We start from the raw sequence: 20,974 nt of genomic DNA on the forward strand, positions 1-20,974 counted from the left end.
CAGTTGGTTTTTTAGAGTAACCCAATCCATCATGGATAACAGTTTGCTTGTTTGAAAGTCTCTTCAGGGAAGAAGTATGAAAGCTAAGATTAATATCCATCAAAAAACTGTTCTTGTCGCCTCAACCACTCCGTACATCAAAAGATTTTGACCTATTCCCAACTTTTCAAACCATAGCATTCCACAATTAAAGTGAAGCTTCACAACAATCCACATCTAAATTAGGCATTACCTAAATAAGTTCCATGTTGGCAGCAGCGAAGGCTGAATAAATAAATGGTAGTAAAAGTTTACCTGTCTACTTTAGAGCTCAACATATCATCAATAAGAATCATTTTTTGATTCAACTTGAATTTCTCGGTGTATTAAACACCTCCGGTGACAGTGATGAATCGTGTTTGTGTGTGTGCGTGCCTTCATGCGTGTGTGTTTTGAACATCTGGCTGGCAAAAGCTGATAGTATCCTATAAATGTACTTAGGAGGTTGATGTGAAAAAAAATTGTGTAAAAAAGGTTATATAAACAATTTTAAGTCAGTTCGGTGTAATCTATCTATTAGCCATTCATCCCACAATTAAACATATTTGTCAGATAATCCAACCTAGTCTCAATGACAGAACTTCAAATATCCAGGCATACAACACAAGGATCCTTTTCAACATCCATTCCTCCCAGAAAGCCTGACATATAGATACAGTAACTATAGGTAACTTTGGGAAACAGTCAGGTTAAGGCACCAATGTTAAGGCAAAGATCATGGTTTGCCTTAAAATAAAAAAAATTCAAAGTTGACTTTTGGTTCAACAGTGCAGGAAAAAAAACCCTGGTGTTATTGAAGCTGCTGGATAAAAAAATGGCCATTATTTAAACCATAGCTCGTAGCAGGGATGCTCTGAATTCAAGTCAAAATAACCAAAACAAAATATAGAGTTAAGTGTACTCCCATCTTGCCTAGCTCCTCTTGTCCTTAAACACTATGTTAAGGGTTAGCTGGGGGAACACTGGCTCAACATGTAAACATAGCACTCCCCTCTTATACTGCCCTGCAAAGGCAAAAGACCTTAACTCGCCAGAGTGTAGAACTGAGAAAAATGAAAAATGAAAAAAAAAAGTATTTTTGTTGTACAGCCAAATGAGTTGCAGGCAGAATATTGGAAATTTGGCAATTCTTTGCCTTTTTAAGGTGAGACAAGGCAGGCAAAATTTTTAGATATAAAAGTGATGCGCATGCTACACAGCAGTGGCTGCTTGATTTAATTGTGCCGGGTCAGGGATGAAAATAAATATAGATCCACAGAATCATGGGTTCTGTAGCAGTTTATTGCTCGAGTGCCATGTGTGTGTGTGTGTGTGTGTGTGTGTGTGTGTGTGTGTGTGTGTGTGTGTGTGTGTGTGTGTGTGTGAGAGAGAGAGTACCGCAGGAGCGTGTAAACATATGCGACTTCAAGATGAGTCCAGGAATGATGTCGCGGTGCTGATCTCCTATAAATAACAGAATATATATCTATCAAATATATATAGCCTATATCTATCATCTGCTTACTGCTGATGCTGTGCTGGACTCTTAGAAATAACGGAATAATATCGAGTGGAACTTTTCAAAACGGGAGGGGTCGTCGTTGTGTTTATGTCTGTGCGGTTACGCGGCTAAATTAAGCAGATTAAAGTTGTTTGTTGAAAAAGCTAAATTAATTTAGAGGGGAAAACACATTTGATATAAATACAAAACTAATACTAAAATATACCCTAAAATAAGAGTAAAAAAACCCTGTTATGTCTGTAAATAGTCATTTCCAGTAAGAATTTATAGAATTTTACAATACAAATCTTTAATGTCTGTTTTCTCAAAATGAGTGTTTTCTCATACTCTGAGACAGAAATCTCCACTTCAGTAGCACTTGCATACACCAAACTTTCCAATTTTATTCCTATTTATATTCTGAAGGTATTTACAGAGGGGTTTGATCATATATCATTCACAGCCTGATTTATATAACTGTTTATTCATAAAAACATGGCAAAAATCGATTTTTTTAAGTCTGTTGATAGTATTTTCTGATGTATGGAGTGATAAAAAGAGATATCCAAAATCCCCTCTGTAAATACCTGTGTCTTTAATATGTCAACAAAATGAAAAAATAATCTTGAACCTGGGTTTATCCACTGTTTAGATTTCTCAGATGGAAATTTATGCAAATTAGTGCATATTTAGTTAGATAATGCCTTATTTGCATGTTTAAACATTACATTTCAGAAACCTTGTAGAGAAGTTTCATGTTGATATCTGTGAGTTAATTTTTTTCCCTATTCACCTGTACTGTCTCGCCTTAACCAGGTTATTAATGTACATGAAAATATTGAACTCAAACTTGACCTTTGACCCTTATTTGGAAGATAAGGTACTCTGCCTTTGCATTGCCTGTACAATAATAAGGGGTTGTGCCAAGGCATAAGGCAGTAACTTCCATTTGATATCCCCCTTGGTTGCTGATCACAATATAAAATCAGTATATGATAATAATGATAACATATACAGGAAATCTAGTGATCATGGCACAATTAAGCTTAATAAAATATAGATATAACTATAATTTAATGTAAATGAAAACTAATTAATGCGTATTTGAAGGTCACAAAGGACTTATTTTTGTAACCCCATTGTTGTATTGAATTGACACAATCCTTAAGTATCAGTTTGCAACTGGTTTTGTAATGCCAAGGTAACTATGCCTATCAGTAAATGTTTTCAGATAAAACATACAGCACATTCAAGTTGTTGATGATGATGTTGTGTGTAAGTTTTCTAATAGTTAATAAAAGTCACACAAGAATAAATTCACTTAGAAAGTAAAATGTAAATGTTTTAATGCAAAATCATCTATAATCTAAAATAATAACTCTCAAAGAGTATTACTAATGCTTATCTTATCCTAAAATCTAATTAATCTAAAGTCAAGTTTAAAAAAAGTAGGAAACAGATTACCTAGGGAACTATGGAATTTCATACATGACAATTATAGCTATGAAAGGTTTTGAAATTACAGAAATGAACATAATAAACTTACAAAGACATATTTCCCACAATTCTTCATAACAGATATTAGTTAAATCTAACTCCCATATTACAAATTCAGAATACCAAGTACTTATTAAATTAAACATGCATGCTGACAAAACCAGAAAAAAAGGAACATGTACAAATTAAGTTCAATGTGTTTATCCTTCTTTCTTTCTTTCTTTTAATACTATTCATCCATGTTGCTCACTGGCAGGGAGCTCCAGAATAGTCTTCTGGTGGGTGGCATGAAGGGACACAGCTTCTTAAGAATTTCACTCTTCTTGGCCTCCTCTATGCCATTGTCTTGTGGCCTTAAGGTGGTGGGTATCTTGAGAAGGAACTTATTCTGCAGGAAATTCAACTCTGTGAAGTCCTCCTCCTCATGAGACATCTTCACATACATTTTCCTTGAACCCCGTCGGAACTGCACAACTCTAAGTTCTGCCAATTTTGGTATGTTCCTCCTTTTGACTGCAGAGTGGCCATCCCTCCAGTCCCTGATGCTGTCGTTTCTGAGCTCCACCACCTCAACCTTTTTAGAATTAGAGTTTCCCACCACAGAGAGGAGCAGTTGTTGCCCTTTTCAATGTAATCAGAATACATAAGCTTAGGAGGCAGAGGCGGCAAGGGGCATGCTCCCTTCGGTAATGGCTTACAGTTGGGTGGAAGCCCTCAATGTGAGCATTCACTGGCCCCAGGTCGAGTTTGTCTGCCGGTGAATGTCTCCCTCTCTTATCTTTTGGTGGAGTAAGCTGGGATGTAATTTGATTTCCCATCACTGATTTTCATTGGCTGTCATTGGACGGTTGGTATCCTAAAGTTGACAAGAAATGTTTTTTGCATACCTGCTGTGGGACATGGCCTTCATCTTTGAGCCTGTAGATGAAAGACCTGCCCCGCCGACTTGGTCTTCTATCACCACAGACTTTTGCTGTTGGTACCTGGCTTACACTGTGAAACATGAACGATCGTTTCGCTGTGTATGGCAAGTCCCAATATTTGACCCAGATCTCTCTTCGCCTTTCCTCTGAAAATTTCTTACAGACATGCATATGAAATGTATATTATATTGGCATACATTACATGACATATATGACTGTCACCATCAATGTTATTTTGTGAATACATATTGAATAATGCAGTGTAGGCTAATACAGTAAATAGCAATTCCCATGAATTAACATGCACCTCCTGTTCTTAATGTAACTGATATGTGACTTTAAATTCATGTGAAACTTTTTGATTATGGCTCAGTTCTTTTATTATTATGATTCCTCATAATTAATTGTAAATCATTATTAAAGAAATAATGTTTTTTTAATCAAATCTTACTAAAATTTCATATATAGTTATATATAGCCCTATTCTAAAATTTGGACGTTAATTGAAAGTCACAAAACAGCAAGTTGATAACAGTAAGTGTGCAGTTTTTGCATGATAAACATGCAACACCTGTTGTGTTGTGTTTATTATTGTAGCCAGTGAGTGTATGTTTTATATAGGCTACCTCGTGTTTTTTACACAAATATATGACCAATATTTATTGGTTGGCAATCTGATTGCATATGGGAGCAGTTTTCTAAGGCTAGTTGTTGATCTTTAGCTAGCTTACGCTAGCTAGCTGGCCATTCAACAAGTAAATTGTCGATCTATCTAATGTCATAAAAATCCAATTTATGCTATAATTGTGCTAACCTTGATCTTGGTGTCTGCGTTTCAAAGCCATCTCCACCAACATTTTACCTTGAGAGCAATCGGCCATGGTTAAAATAACACAACACTACAATGTATGTTCTACACTTTATTGAAGCTGCTGTGTGTGGCAGAAGTGCTTGATGACTCCACCGCGGCAAAACAGTAACTTCACTTCAATCCGCAGCAAAACAAAGGCAGAAGACCTTAACTCAGTTTGAGCGTTTTGAAATGCTGCAATACCAAGGCAGACTCTGGTTTCTTGCGGGCTTTTGGAAGTTAAGGCAATAATGACCCGCTATTTTCTCACAAAATATACAGAATTGACTCAAGATATTTGTCCACATGATGAAGCACATCTGTAATGTTCCAAAAAATGACAAAAACTCATTTTCGAAACAATTGAGGTCTTTTGCCTTTGTAGGGCAGTACAGCTCCCAAGCACCAAGAACCGTAGCCCCTTCTGTCTTTTATCTTCAAGGCTGGCCAACATCCAAACTATAAATAAAACACGATAAAATCAAGAAACCAAAACGTACCTACTCAAATCAGTGGGACAATATGACAAACCACTCCTATTTGAAACCAGGAGCTAGGGGAACAGATAAAATGCAACAAACATAAGCTGTGACATCAATTGGCAGATCTATTACATATCACAGGTGCATTTAAGCTTAAGTCTGGTGGGAGGTGTAAAAGAGAGGAGCTCACAGGAGCTGTGAGAAGCCGGTGTTTTTAACCGCAGGGTGGAAACAAGCAGCTTCCAGAGACAACCCACACTCAAACAGTCAATCATTTACCCTACCATTGCAGCCAAGCTCACCTGCAAAACGGTGTGAAGGGGGACTGCCAGACTTTTTCTTATTGCCTGGCATTGGCAAAATCAATGGAGGCAAAGTTATTCTGCATCATTTCTAAACAGCTTTATTTATTAGTTTGCTTTTTATTCACTACATTCCTTTCTATTTCTCTCACTCTGCTTTTTTGTCATTTATCATCTATCTTTTTTTTTTGTTGAACTTCCCTCCCTTTGTCTTCATTTCTTTGACTATTGACTGACCCACTTAAAAGGAGTGTGGGGAAGTGACAACACTTACAGTAAATGCATCCTATTGGCAATCTTGGGATTGTGTTAACTCTAATCATGTTTTTTGTTGAACCGTCAGGTACGCCCAAATCATATTCAATCTTTTTCCCTAGTTGCTGGTGATGGTGTTGGCCTCTAAGGAGAATTGGTTTTCATGTATTTCTAGGAATACCATACTTTTCATTTGCACGTAACTGACTTTGTTGCTCAGAGGGTCAAATATTAGATTGATGTATGGATAGGGTATGTATGGATGAACGTTTTGGATGTGTCTCATACAGGGATGGGGGTCCCTATATGAAGGGTCAGTATTTAACAACCTGGAAACAATAGTTTTTTAAATCATTTTCTTAATCATGTAATTTTGATGTTATTAGTCTGTTTTGGAAATGCATATAAGTCTGTGATTTATGTCATGATTTATTTATGGGCTCTGTTGTGCAAACATAATACTGTGCATTTTAAGCCCAACCAATGTTGCATCAGTGTATTCCAATAACACAGACCAGCCGCTTGTATTCTGCAATGTGAAGACAACAATTCATATCTGCAGGAATGCAGCATAGTGTATTGTGAATAAAGCATTTCACAAGGGGCACAGGGAAATCCATCAGACTGTTAAAGATTAGATTGTGTAGCTGCACGCAGTTGGATACATTATCAAGCAAGATACACTTCTTAACCAAGTTTATAAATACTTAGAAACACCATCATCCTACATGTGTATTCTTCTTGCTGACTTTACATCTGTCTCTAATACTGATCGAGCAGATCTACTGGCTATGAAGCTGAGTAGAATGGGAGTTAACCACATCGTCATTATGTGGATACATACTTTCACTTCCTTTCTGAGAGGCAACAGTTTGTTAACATTTCTGTGCGACAGTCATCAGTAATCAACACTCACACTGGGGTACCACAAGGATGTATCCTTTCACCTTTGTTGTTTACTTTGTATACCAGTGACTTTATTAGTGTTCAGGATAAGTGTAAATTAATTTAATTGCAGATGAAGTCGCTCTGATAGGTCTTTAAAACAATAATGCAAATTACAGAGCTGAGATAGACTACTTTAACAATTGGGTGTTCTGAAATAAACAAATTATTATTGATTTAAGAAGATATTCATCTCTCTCCCCTGTAATCATGAACGGCACAGCTATAGAAATTGTACAGGTATCAAGGGCACAATTATTGATGACAAACTGACATGGAATGCTTACATACATACATGATATGCGAGGCTCAACAGTGTCTTTATCTCTTTATCTCTTAAAACTGAGTTTTAATGTTCACAGTACTATGAAATTGTTTTAGAAAAGTTTCATTAAAGTGTACTGATCTTTAATATTCAGTGCTTGGGGGGAAGCATTGGCCGTACAAAATAAGAGAAAACTGGAAAAGGTTTTAAACTAGGTAGCAAGATAACCGGGAAACAAATGTGCAGTATTTCTCACCTGACAGACCAGTTCACACTGAATTTAGCCAAAGTTCTAGCAGACCCACTGCAGTGCACTCCCTTTGGTCTGAGTATGTACCCTCGGCCACAGGACTGTATATACATCCAGGATGTGGGCTAAAAAGGGGCTTCACATCTTTTGAATCACACAGCATTCAGCTGCTCAACAGCCTCTGATTATACTCTGCATTTTATTGAACTTACTACTTGAAATCCCTTACATGGAGTCATGTGATGCTTTAATGATTTTTATTATTTTTTATATGATTTTGTTTTATCATTTTATGCGCTGTCCTGTTTTGTTGTTGACGTCTTTTGTCACTTGTTCTTTGTTGATCTCAGTGGAAGGCAAATTCCCATAGGGGCGATAAAGGTTTTTCTTCAATAAATAAGCACATGGAAATAGAGTCCTAACACACAAAACACATGAACACACACAGATGCACACAAGCTCGTACAAACAGCACACAAGCACTTAGACAGGAAATGTTCCCGCTTAAATTGTCTCTGGTTGAATGCCTTTTACACACACAAACACACAGCCAGATGGGTTTTTAGGTCACTGCAATGCCTGCAGTAGAGCAAGGGAATGATGTCATCCCAACCTGTTGAGAAATTGTCTCCCGGCATTCCTTAAAAAAAACCTGTTGACCGACCTGTTTTCTGACTGTCCTCTGAAATGTGAAGTATACAGGCAGGAGAAAATGCTGTTGATTTGAAAGGGAGCTCATGGTTAGCCCTAAAAAATGTTAAACCAGGAGCAAATGCAAGGCAATGATTTATTATCTTTCTGGGGGTTTCACGATAACTGCACCTTAATCCATGAGAGACAATTCAAACCAAGAACATTATGCTCCCAGAATGCAGGCCTAAACATGGTACCTACAGTCTCTGAATGTACTATGGGAGGTAGAGCATTCAGTTATCATGCCCTTATCCTTTGGAATCATCTACCAGTCAGGCCAGACACTCTCTGTACCTTAAAGAGTAAGCTAAAATGTTCCTTTTTGACGAAGCTTATAGTTAGGGCTGGCTCAGGTATGGTCTAGCTCCTATAGTTATTCTGCTATAAACTAAGACTGCCAGGTGGCATGGCACATTGAGCTCCTAGCCACCCCCACCAACGCCCTCTCTCTGTGCATTCACATCATATTACTGCATGTCACTTCCTCAGAGCTTCTGAGCTTCCTTGTCTCATAATAAGATCCTCTGGATCTTTGGTGTGGACCGCCTGCTGCTGTGGACCCCCTGACTATTAATATCAGCCTTACTTATATTAACATCATTATAAACATGAATGTTATCTTGAGATACATGCAAATAAAGATTGATTGACTAGTGGGGGAAATCCAGTGTGAAAATATGTATTATTCTATCGTGATGTGTACTTTCAATTGAAATGAAAAACCTTGGTATTATAATCTGTATTCCTTTCATATTATTATTTTCAAATATATCAGTCGTGTGAAGAGTTATTTTGTCAGAACTAAACTTTGAGCTCTTTTGCTGATTGTTTACCTGCAGAATCATGTAAGAGAGATAGTGCCATAAAAATGTCACAACAAAAAAAAGACATGAGACAAGAGATGCAAGTAATAACTGCAAAAATATCATATCTGGGTGAGCTTGAGAAAGCCTTTTGCAGTAGCTCTATCCAGATTATGAACATTTGACTGCATTTAGAAGAATTCCCTTTGTGACAAGTATGTCAGTAGGAACAACAATCCGTCAATGTGGAAATTCAAATGTACTTTGGGTTGTATATAAGCCAGACTTGAAAGATAGTAACCTAACCTTTAAGAAGTAATTGGCTTGTAGTGGCTAATGCTCAATGAGACTTTGTCAGCTGTTGAATTTGTGTGTTTGTGTTATTCAATTGGCAGTTATCAATTGGACAATAGATAAATCAGTAATTATTAATTATGGCAATGGCCCACCAGTTTTATGGGTGCAACCCACATACTCAGCTCTGCTGCTTATCCCGCAATGCATGTTCCTTACAAATTTCCTTACTTTTTGTGCGAAGTTTAGATAGCATCTTGACACCATGTTTTGAAATGGATCAGGAAACAATGAAATGTGTTTGATGCAGTAACTGAGTCCGAAGTTATGTCAAATAAAATACAGATGTAAACACACCTGTCACGATTAAACAGTTCAGTACAGTAAATACACTGTAAATATTGCTTGTTTATGGCATCCAGATAAAAACCCTGAAAAGGTTAAAAGCAATTTGTCTACATTTTTTACATCAAATCATCACTTTCCAGCCTCTTTCCTTTCATTCTGTGGTATTACCTTCATCACTGACCTGTTCTCATTGTTAGTCTTCTATTTCATGTTGGCATGGTAACTGGCCTCTTTATTGAGGCAGAACATTTTTTTTTTGGTGATCAATCATTAATCGGTAAATATTGCAATTAAAGCGAATGCATTGAGGGCCTGGCTTTTCTGTAAAAAAAAACATTATATAAAGGGGATTTAGGGAGATCAGCTTCTATTACTTGTTAAGGGCATTTTTAGTTCGCACTTGTATCTATTTTACGATTTTAATTCCCTCCATAAATTAAGTTTATTATCATTTGTCCTTCAGTCAATGAGGAGCTAATACTTAAGTGTTGAGTTGTCAGCGTGAACTGCAACAGGACGATTTGAGGCTGAACTGACGTGACTTATTCAGGCCGCACCTGCTGACCCTGAGTTTGAGAGAATGCCTTCAGGCAGCGACCTTCGGACTCTCATCGATTCCATCACATGTCACTTGGAATACATTGATTGCTCACAAATTGCATTTCTGCTACTAACAGGAAGGACGGAGATCAGAAAGCAGTGTAAAAGAAAACAAGCATGGAGCGTGATAAAAGAGCTTGTCGAGGTGCAGTCAAAACTCCATACCATACATTATTGATGGCTAACATTCTTTAGAGCGATAACACACTGTTTTACACCCAATCAAGTGTTGAGTAAACACTGCTTGGCTCAAGTATAAAGCTGTTTTCTTTTTTTAAATAAAAGTCATATAGTGCACCATCCAAGATAAGAAGTTCTTTTTATACCGAGTCCCGGATTACTTCAAACCACTGCACTGAATGAATCATGTAACAATCAACAACAACAAATCAACACCAGAGTATCAAAACGTCTGACATGAATTATTACCTTATTTGATTTTCAACTCATATATTTTCTAGCTTAAAGCCTTATTGTCATGTCAACACAATCTTGTTCTAACCAAGAGAGTGAAAAAGAGAGTTACACACTGTAAACCATGTTGCTGAAATAGAACCATATCCAACCCCCGAACCCCACATGCACATGGGGGGATACTAAACCAGAGCGTCAATGGGATGGACAGAAGGAGATGACAAAGGGTGCTGAATGCTGTGCACAGTCTGGTGAGGAGAGTGGGAGATATAAGGTTTGATAGGAAAAGAAGGACAGTGAGGAAAGATGTTGAGGTGCAAGAAAGGTTGAGGAGTTTTTTTGCTGCCTCTGCATTGCAGTGCCAAGGTCAGAAATAAATAATGAAGCAAGTTAACAAAAGGAAGGAAAGAAATGGACGAATTAAGTGAGGGGTACAGGGAGGTGAAGCTCAACTGCAGAATATGCATAATTTCACTTCTGCAGACTCGCTTACAGATGCAAATGAACAAATAGGTTGAAACCTTGATTTTCCCTGAAACATTATATTTTTCAAATTTTAATGATGATTGGAGGCTAATGATGCAATACATTTTTCTTTTCTGCCACAGACTTGTAAATTCTAAGTGATCAAATTTTACAAAAACAAATGACATCACATTTGTTTGTGCTCCAGATGGGACTGTGAAAGGTTTAAAGGTAGCGGCAACTGTTTTCATTCCTCCTTCCTGTCCTTTTCGGCAACTACATCTATAATCAGCTTCTCCTGCAGCTGTAAAGCAAATATTTATTCCGTCCATTCAATGACACATCTCATATATTTGATACCTGCAACACAGTGAAATACAATTACCTTTTACTATAGGCAGATCCTAATACATCCACTGGCCAGATACCATCAGTAACAATGACTTCTGACAGAGAACAGGTCAAAATCCATCAGAAGAGGAGATCAGGAGGAGAAGGTGGAGATGAGGATGTATTGTTGAGACAGCATCGCCAGGCAGGCCTTCAAATGGAACCCCGAAGGCACGAGAAGGAGGACGCATGTACACCTGACGCATGGACCTTGAGACTGCCATCAAACAGAGCGGACTAACATGGAAACAACTGGAAAAGAATGCTCAGGACTCTGGTCAAAGGCCTATGCGCCATAAAAGAGTGATAGGCGTAAATGAAGTAAGTATAGATCATAGACTGTAAATATTAATGGACGGAGCCTGAGTGACTCCGGAGGCTCATCAGCAGCAGCCATGCTGGACATCTCATCTCAGCCTAACTTTCAGTCAACCTAACAACAGGCTGAGAGCTGGAGCTAAGGCGGGTTGTAAGCCTCTTGACAAACTGTTACATCGTGCCCACCTGTCAATCATGTCAGCTACGGTCCTTACTATGGATAACAGGCATCCTTAATAAAACAAAACAAAACACCAAAAACTATCACCTACTGTGCAGTGTGTGCCCCATGATGACAATAACTGATCAGACCTATTTGTTTTTTTGTACTAGGCTGAAAACGTGAATTTATGCTTTAAAAACGTATAATCGATAACAGGTTATACATTTTTTTATTTTGCCTTTCTTTTTAATTTTACCTTTATTTGATAGGACAGTTGATAGAGTAGGAAATCAGGGAGAGAGAGTGGGGAATGACCTGCAGGAAGCCACAGGTTGGACTGGAACCTGGGCCGCCTGCTTGAGGGACTACATCCTCCGTACATGGGGGCGTGACCTACTGTAACCAACTGTCCACATAACTAGCAAAATCTAGTCGGACACGTTCCAAATCACTGTGTGTCACTTGCTTTAGACGGCCCTTTTCATAACATCCAATTAGGGCCCTAAGTGTCTGTTCTCTCTACATTTTCATCCTTAAATAATGAGAGTGCTGCTGCTGCTGCCTGAAAATGGTACCATCATTGACAGATTCAAACACAAGTGTTACAGCACAAACATCATTGAAACTTTCAAAGCTTGGTGCGGATGAATGGGAAATGGGGAACCGATGTTTGAAACACTTTAGAATGCACACAACAGACAGCCCACTTCAGAATACATAAGTGAAAACAGTGAATCAGGCTCTTGGCAGAGCCTTTCATGGTGTTTACTACATTCTTAAAAACAAAGAACCCTGTTCAGCCTTACTTTAATTATTGCATCTTAGATCGTACAGCTCAGCAGGAGGTTTCATTCAGCTTATTGTAATTATACTCAGACAATGCCTTACCTTGCAAATGCACGTTCCTTTTGTGTTTTTGGTATAATTAGTGGATCCGAGCTGTTTGTTTAAACTCATATTGGTTTAAAGATTTGGTGTGTATTAGGTGGTCTGAATAAATTCATTTATATTCATGAAGTAAGGTGGTCCATTATTGCCCCAGTTACAAACTGTGGAAAATATTGCAATCATGTCCACACTGACTGAGGGATGCTAATCAGGAAACCAGCTTTTCAGAGAATTGAACAGAATCATAAGAACACAATGCACTATTAGTTAAACCAGGCTACAAGTGTTACATAAGAAACAACGCCCGCCCCTCCCGCCCCTCCCCCCCCATATACACACACACACAAAAAGGAAAAAAAAATATCAAAGTGTGAAACTAGGAATAAGCTTCCGTTAAAAGCTTTGAAAAATTCTACAGCTTTGATATTTGATCATTAACTGGATCCAATTTTTAGGGGCTAGAGCGCAGGCAGACAATTTTTCTGACTCTGCTTCTCCCACATGCTTCATCTCACCTTTTCTGTTAGCATAGCACCAGTGCCACCTTCTGTTGCTTATTACTTTCCTTTTCTTTTTTCTTCTTTTTTTTTTGCTATCGGTTTCATCCGTCTTCATCCTTTCTGATAGTGTTAGGAAGGAGTACCTCAGGGAAGAGCATGCAGACAAACCATGTGAATGGAATGACTATGAACCTGTCTTCAGGTGGAAAAATGCTCGTTTGAATAATGACCCTTACTTACATTGACCAGAACACAACATGTATTATATTGTTTAATGTTCATCATTTTTGTCCCTCAACAAGTATTAACAGTTCAGTTCTAAACTCCAGTCAGACATATGGGAAAAGGATACCGTGACTGAAAGGAGATAAATTCTCAGATTAGCCACTGTAAAGCCGTTTTCACATATACTCTGGATGACCTGGCTGTTCACATATGCTATCCCTGTCAGACGGGAGGGGGGCGAGGGGTCTCCTTAGGTAAGAAAACAGTAACATGACAATATTTGCCTTTATATCAATGCTAAGTGTAGTGAAGTTTGAGGGAAAAATTTGGCTGTTTGCATTCACAGCTCCTCCGGGAAATATCAGGATTTTTTCAGGAGATTTCTACAAGTGTGAAAGCTCTACTGTAAGAGTGTGGCCACTGGCTGCAGTACTAAAGCACAGGAACTCAACACTTAATGATTTTGTTACGCTAAAAACAGTTTTGTTTCTGACTTTTTTAAACTCTAGAATGAAAATGGTGTGTGCACTCCCATCTGTATGAACAGGACCGAGGTTTCTGGCTTCAAAGTTTCTAAATTCTAATCTGCGAGCACCTCTAATTTGTCATACATTTTACATTTTGTATGTGCCTCAACTTTTATTCTCACTTCTTTTTGTACTTCTGGTTGGTTGTCAAGCTGCAGTTTGTTGTCTCAGTACTTTAATCTGTACAATGACACTCAAGGTAAGTCAACTCTAATGTTTATACTGTTTTGCGTTTCACATGTTAAACAAATATTTCATCCAGTAAATGAAAGTTAACAAGCCAAGGGCAGATCACTACATAGAGGACAATGCAAAGTAAAATATTTTGGAGGAAGAGTCTGTGATAACTAATCCAACAAAAATAGGCCCAAGAGGTATGGAGAGGTCAAATAGCCAGACAGAAAGAGTTTATTTAATAAAAGGAGAAACTGATAGAAAAGAAAATGGGAGGGGAGTGAATAAAAAATCATGTTGAGCCTCTGGGATGTAGAAGATATCTCTCTTCCATAATGAATATGTCCACATATTCATTATGGAAGTAACACCCATACACGCGCACGCACGCACACACGCACGCACACACACACGCACGCACACACACGCACGCACACACACACACACACACACACACACACACACACACGCTAAGAGGTCTGCAGATGGAAAACTATATTAAAAGGCTTTATTAAACCATCAAAAGTCAGATCCCTTTTACAATCATCTGCCACTTAATAAAGTAAATTAATTCCTCATATTTAAAAAGAGAGAGTGATGCGGTATTGTGGTCAGTGAGTTAGTTTTTTATCTTCCTTCAAAATAGGTGGGGGTGTGAAAGTAGAAGAGAAGTGAAAGCCGTGGGAGAGAAAGAATTGGATTTTTTAGAAAGATGGCAGCTAAATGAAGCTGTAGAGTGTGGTACAGATGGAGAATGGCTTCAGACACAAGGTAATTATTTCCTGGCTGGTGGAAAGGAAGGAGCAAGGGCTCCTTCATTAACTGGCTGTTCATTACTGAGGGAAGGAGGGAATGGGAACACATACACAGAGTCACATGCATGCAACAGCTGTACACACTTCCAATAAACACACAACTATGCAAATCTATAAACGTATATTCTGAACTATCTAATCAGTCTCATATTTTTCCCTGAATAAGGATTTAGTCTAGAATGCTGATTAAGTGTTAGAGACCTGAACACTTTAAAGGATGTGTCATTCTCTTCCCCAACAGGAAAATAACCTCTGTCAGGGTCAGTCTTGAACATAAATTATACTTTCAATTAAATGTGAATAACGTAAGGATTCATTTTAGAAGACAGCTTTTTTTTTTTTTTTTTTTTTTTTAAATGTAATTTCGAGGTAAAGTGGGTTATGTTTGGTAAATGTTTCTACACTGCCAGGAGGAAACAGGAACAAAATAAATCTGAAGCAATGGGCCAACAGCTAGCTAAATTAGATTAGCATAAGGACTGCAAATCAGAATCGTGTTCACACAAACAAGACATTTGACTTGGTGTTTTGGTATGAAACAATGAAATCAGTCGTAAAATGAAGAAGTAACAAGCTATTTCAACAGCAGTATGCTCTTGCTGTCAAGGAGCTAAGCAGAGTAGGTTAAAATACATAAATAGCAAATCATTGTGAAGGACAGCTCACACCCCGGCTTTCATCTGTTCAACCTGTTGCCCTCTGCATCACAACATGGACAAACAGATTTAAAGACAGTTTCTTCCCCAGAGCCAAACACACTGAACTCATACATGCACTGATTCTCCCTCCGTCATCTCCTTGGGCAATAATCAACAAACAGTGCACTATCATTCTCTACTGTGCAATATGTATATATATGTTTCCTTTTTCTTTTTTACTTGTACTACTTATACACTTCCTCCTGAACATACATACATTTTTCTCTGGTACAAATCATATTTTTCTTCTGCAGTGTACTTTCTTACCTTTTCAATATTGTCAACATGTCAGACTTTGCAATATATATTTATATTATTCACTTTCAAGCTATTTTTTTACTGTGCAGTATACATAATGCTACTATACATTGTACCTCTTATTTAAATGCAAGTTGTTTGTAGCAGTGTATGCCTGTATGTGTGAGCACTTTAAGGTAAAGCTTCTGTTGTACAATTGTATAATGATAATGTAAAAAATACACTTAATCTAAAAAAGGTGCAGAGGAGGAGCTGTACAATTTGTTGTGAGTGATTAACAGGAGGAAACACGAGGAAACTGTCAGTCTTGCTGCATCCAATGGTAGCAAAGTTTGCTGTTTTTTTACATGATGGTATAGGCTGATTAGGTTTCACCGGAAAATAACTATTATTACAATGTTTCTCGTCAATGTGCTGAGCTTTGTTTGCAAAATACTGTTGGTTGCAACATAATAGCGTACGGACATGAACGTTGTATTCATTTTCTTCTCAAACCCCGAGCAACACTTTTTTGATTTAACACTATTATTATGTACACTCTCACAAATCTAGTTATTCCTGGCTTACATCCCTGTCCACCTGCACTGGTATTACTATCTAGAATCAGCCAGAACCCCGGCCACCAAAATATTTAGAGGTCTACATTGAATCAGACGGACTGTAGGTTTTTAGAGATAACACTAAAAACAAGGTGATAGTGTAATCTAAATGATTTGAAGTAAGAATCCTATAGATAGGCAGGTGCTCAGAAAAGAATATAGCATTCATTGATTCAGTGAAAGGGGAGATTTAATGCTTTAAGTTGAAAGGCTGGAGGAAGAGGAAGGGGCTAGGAGGAGGTGAGGTTGTAGGGGAGGTGGGCAGCCTTGTTTATTCCTCTCATGGAGGGCTTGTCAACTCTGTCAGCCTAGAGGAGCGAAAGCCAATTTGCAAGATGACACCTTGTGACGTGTGCATGCGCATGACAATGCACAAACATGCTCCCTATACTTCTCACCTGTGAGCACTTGCCAAACCACATGTCAAAGATACAATATATGTGAAAATACGCTCAGACAAGGACACACAGGGATGCCAAATACACGGCCAAATAATGTGCACAAAACCTGTGAATCATAGGCTGTACTCAAACGTTAACGCAGGCACACAAGCACACTTAGATGAGCCGTCATGAATTAGAATGCAGATGAGTGTCTTGGTGGAGGTTGCTGCAGGCTGTCCATTTAGGAGAGTCATCACCCTGTTTTCATACGACACCTGGAGACACCACAGTCACTTTTCATCCATCTCAGTCACCTGAAGAAAGAGAGAAACAAGAGAGAGGGAATCAGACACAAAATAAAAGATAAGATGAGAAGAAAAGAAAAGACAAATAAAAACATAACTAAAGCTCGTACACATAAATACCTATAGCATAAATCTAGTATTATCATCTGTAAATATCCCTCTGAGTCAATACTGTCTACAATGAGTGAGACACGTGAGGCCTGCTGTCTGTGATGTTGTCTGAGCAGTATTTGTATCGTGTTTACATGGACAGGACAGCCAGCTCATCCCCTTGCGTATCAAAGCTGTTTAAGTGAGGGACTAGAGAAAAGAAGAATAACATTCTGTACTCATTGCTTATTTGAATGTCCAGTAAGCGTTTTTAAGATTGTGGTCATTCCGTGTAAATTTACATGCAATGTGAAGCTACTAGCAAACCAAAGAGTGCTAGCATAAGCCTGCTAACACAACAATGCAGCTCGAGACGAGGACAATTTTGTCCCTGGCTTGCACTTAGCACTAAACACTTAATTGTGGTGCGTTCCAATTTGATAACTCCTTTGTGTAATCGCTGGGGGAGAGGGGTTAAAGGTGTGCTGATGTTGTAGAGCGCAGGATTCAGTTTGGCGGAGGTGTCGCCAAACAGCAGTTTGTGTTGGTTTCATGCTGGTGCTCAAGGGCGACTCCTACTGGATCAAACAGTCAGACATTCTTCCTTTGAACATATAAATACCAAGGCTGAAAGATCATCTCAATATCATGCATACTGGCAACAGTTATTCATTATGTTACTGATTATGTATTGTGAAGTATGAGGAAAAGAGTCAATTGTATTCTTTATACTACATTTGTTTATCTTAAAATATTTATTTTCTTTTTTTTAAATATCAAGATTCATGTTTTCTGTCAAATTAAACAAGGATTTTTTTCTCTGTAGTTGTTATAATAACGTTTTAAAAAACGATCATGGAAAATTAAGTGTGAAATAAAGTGGTAGTTCCTAAAAAGCATTTTAAGTGCAATGGCTTAGACAACATGGGCGGCTGTGGCTCAGTTGGTAGAGTTGGTCTTCTCTCAACTGGAAGGTCGGAGGTTGGATCCCCAGCTCCTGCATGCTCGTGAGCAAGACACTTAACCAAAGGTTGCTCCTGCTGCTTCGGCAGCGGCGTATAAATGTGTATGAATGGGATTAGTTACTACTGATGGTCACTTTCCATAGCAGCCTCTGCCATCAGTGTGTGAATGGATGTGATTTCAGTGTAAAAGTGCTTTGAGTACATGGAAGTAAAGAATTATAAGTTTATAAGTTAAGTCTATTTACCCTTAGTTAATACCGATGGTTACTTTACATAGCAGCCTCTGACATCAGTGTGTGAATGGACTGTAATACATACAGTATTAGGAGGTCCATTTTTGCAATTGCAGCTATAGACAATAAAGAAACACATAAAATGAGGCCATCCTTCAAAATGGAGACAGTGATACAGAGTTTAATGTTGCTGACTTATAATGATGCCTTGAACCCTGACACCTATCATCTTTGTATCACTTTGTATCTTTTCATAGACACACTCAAAGTGCAGCAGTAAAGAAAGTAAACTTTCCTCAAGCATCTAAGCTGTAAATTGATAGAAAAATTGAATTGCTTTGAGTACTCGTTCATTTATTGCAAAGTTGTCACAGATCAGGTAAAGAATCTTGGACAAAGATCCGGAGATGTTGAGGAAACAAAGACATATGTTCTCAGTAAAAAGGTTTTGATTTTGAGATAATGATCCCTTCATCAATGGAGGCACAGCACAGAGTATAGGAATACGATATGAAGAGTGTAGAGAGTAGCCATAGGTTGAAGACATATATGTGTTGTGACTTTCAAAGAAGAGATGCAGAGGCCAGTCTGCTTGGAGTTTTAGAACTCAGAGAAATTACAACATTCTTGACCATAGAGCTCTGCAGATGTGAGCCAAGATCTGATTTAATGGATGTTAAAGTCAATTCAGGCACTGTTGATCATTGACTGTTGTGAGAGACGTAATAGGATGAAGTCGAGCAGGTTGCAACTCATTCGAGTTTGGCAGATTGGACAGGCGTTACATGGTTGAGCTCAGTGTTGATGCAGAGTTACAAGCTGAGGAGCAGCTGTGCCTTGTCTTGCCCCCATCCACGTATGCTGCAATATACTCTGCTTAGACCTGTGTGTGGGTCAGAGGACTAGACATGAGCAGGGTTGCTATAGCAATTTTGGGAGACTTGATAAATGAGTCATGGACTTGTTGTAAAATGTAAAACACAAAGGGGCTACAAACCAAGCAGAGGGACCACCGACGGGGCGCTGCCATGAAATGGGCTTTTGTGTTTGACTCCCCTTCTTTGTATGTGTGAACACATAAAACTGTGATTGTGATTTTCAGAGAGAGCTGAGACATACAGCTTCTATTTTCATTCTAACACCCCTAAATGATGTATTGGCACAAGCCAAGAAAGAAAGGAAACTTCTTGTATTGAATGGCGTGTGAAAAGCATTTAATTGCATTCACATTAAGAAGAACACATTTAGGCTTTTGGTGAACATGCAACCTGGAAGCTTCCCTTTCAAGGAGTCATAGGCAAGCACACTTGGAAACTCCCCTAAAGGAAAGGCCAAAAAGGAAAAAGTCATTCAAGTTGATAAAATCTCTCCCTTGTATAACATACCATTCTCTCGTCCCCCTTGTGTTGTGTTTTCCATCTGTGCCTATGACACTGGTTATCCCTTATTTCCTCAAAGTGTTTGTGTGATATTGTCATTGGTAAAGTCTCAATAATCCAGGATACTATAAAAAGGAAACTTTGAAAATGTGGCTTCCCACAGTCATAGAAATGCCACATCCAGATCAAAGCTCTCTATGAACTTTATTGTCTCTGTGGATCAAGTATATAGACAGATAATGATTATCTACAAGCAGTCTCAAGGCATAGACACACACACACACACACACGCACACACACACACACACGCACACACACACACACACACACACACACACACACACACACACACACACACACACACACACACACACACACACACACACACACACACACACAGAGTTATTATTCTCTTTCTTTCTTTCCTTTCTTGCTAAATATCTCTCAACACACACACACACACACAGACAAACACACACGCACGCACTTACATTTGATTTCCCCTTCAAGCTTCAAAGAGGGACCCAGAGTGACGATGAGGACAGGGATTAATCTGAGAAAGCATCAGAAAGATGCATTATCCACCCAGATTATCACTCCTGCTGCTCCAAGGGGCAAAAGGATGAGACTGAGGACTGAGTGTGCGTTTGTGTGTGCATGTGCAGTGTACTTTCAGGTATATAGATGCATATATGTGCCTCACTGTGGGTTAAAGTGCAGAATTTTGAAAGCTGTGAATTAGATTCAATGTTCAAGGGCAGGGCTGTAGCAAGAGTTGAATCTTAACAAGACAACATGGATGGAAAAAAAGAATCTCAACAAACTTAATGATTTAATTATTATTATCTAATTATATTTGCCAAGCGAAGTGTCATGGGGTCAGCTAATTTAAAAAAAATACTAGGGACACATTAAGTTTTACCGCACCTGACAGAGTGGATGCTTCTGTTTGAAAGATAAATGGTGGCAGATGTAGGTGAGACAACAATACGTGTGTTTGTTGTGTGTGTCTAGTTTGACTTTGTTTTGTCTCATTTAACATGTAAAAGTATCTGCTGTTGCCACACTGTAATATTCGAATCCCTCATACACAACTCCTGCCTTTCAATGCAGTCGATCGTGACCACACGGGAATGTTTAATGAGCAGTAAATGTACTG

This window comes from Labrus bergylta, chromosome 11 (genome assembly GCF_963930695.1).
Source record: "Labrus bergylta chromosome 11, fLabBer1.1, whole genome shotgun sequence".
NCBI lineage: Eukaryota > Metazoa > Chordata > Actinopteri > Labriformes > Labridae > Labrus > Labrus bergylta.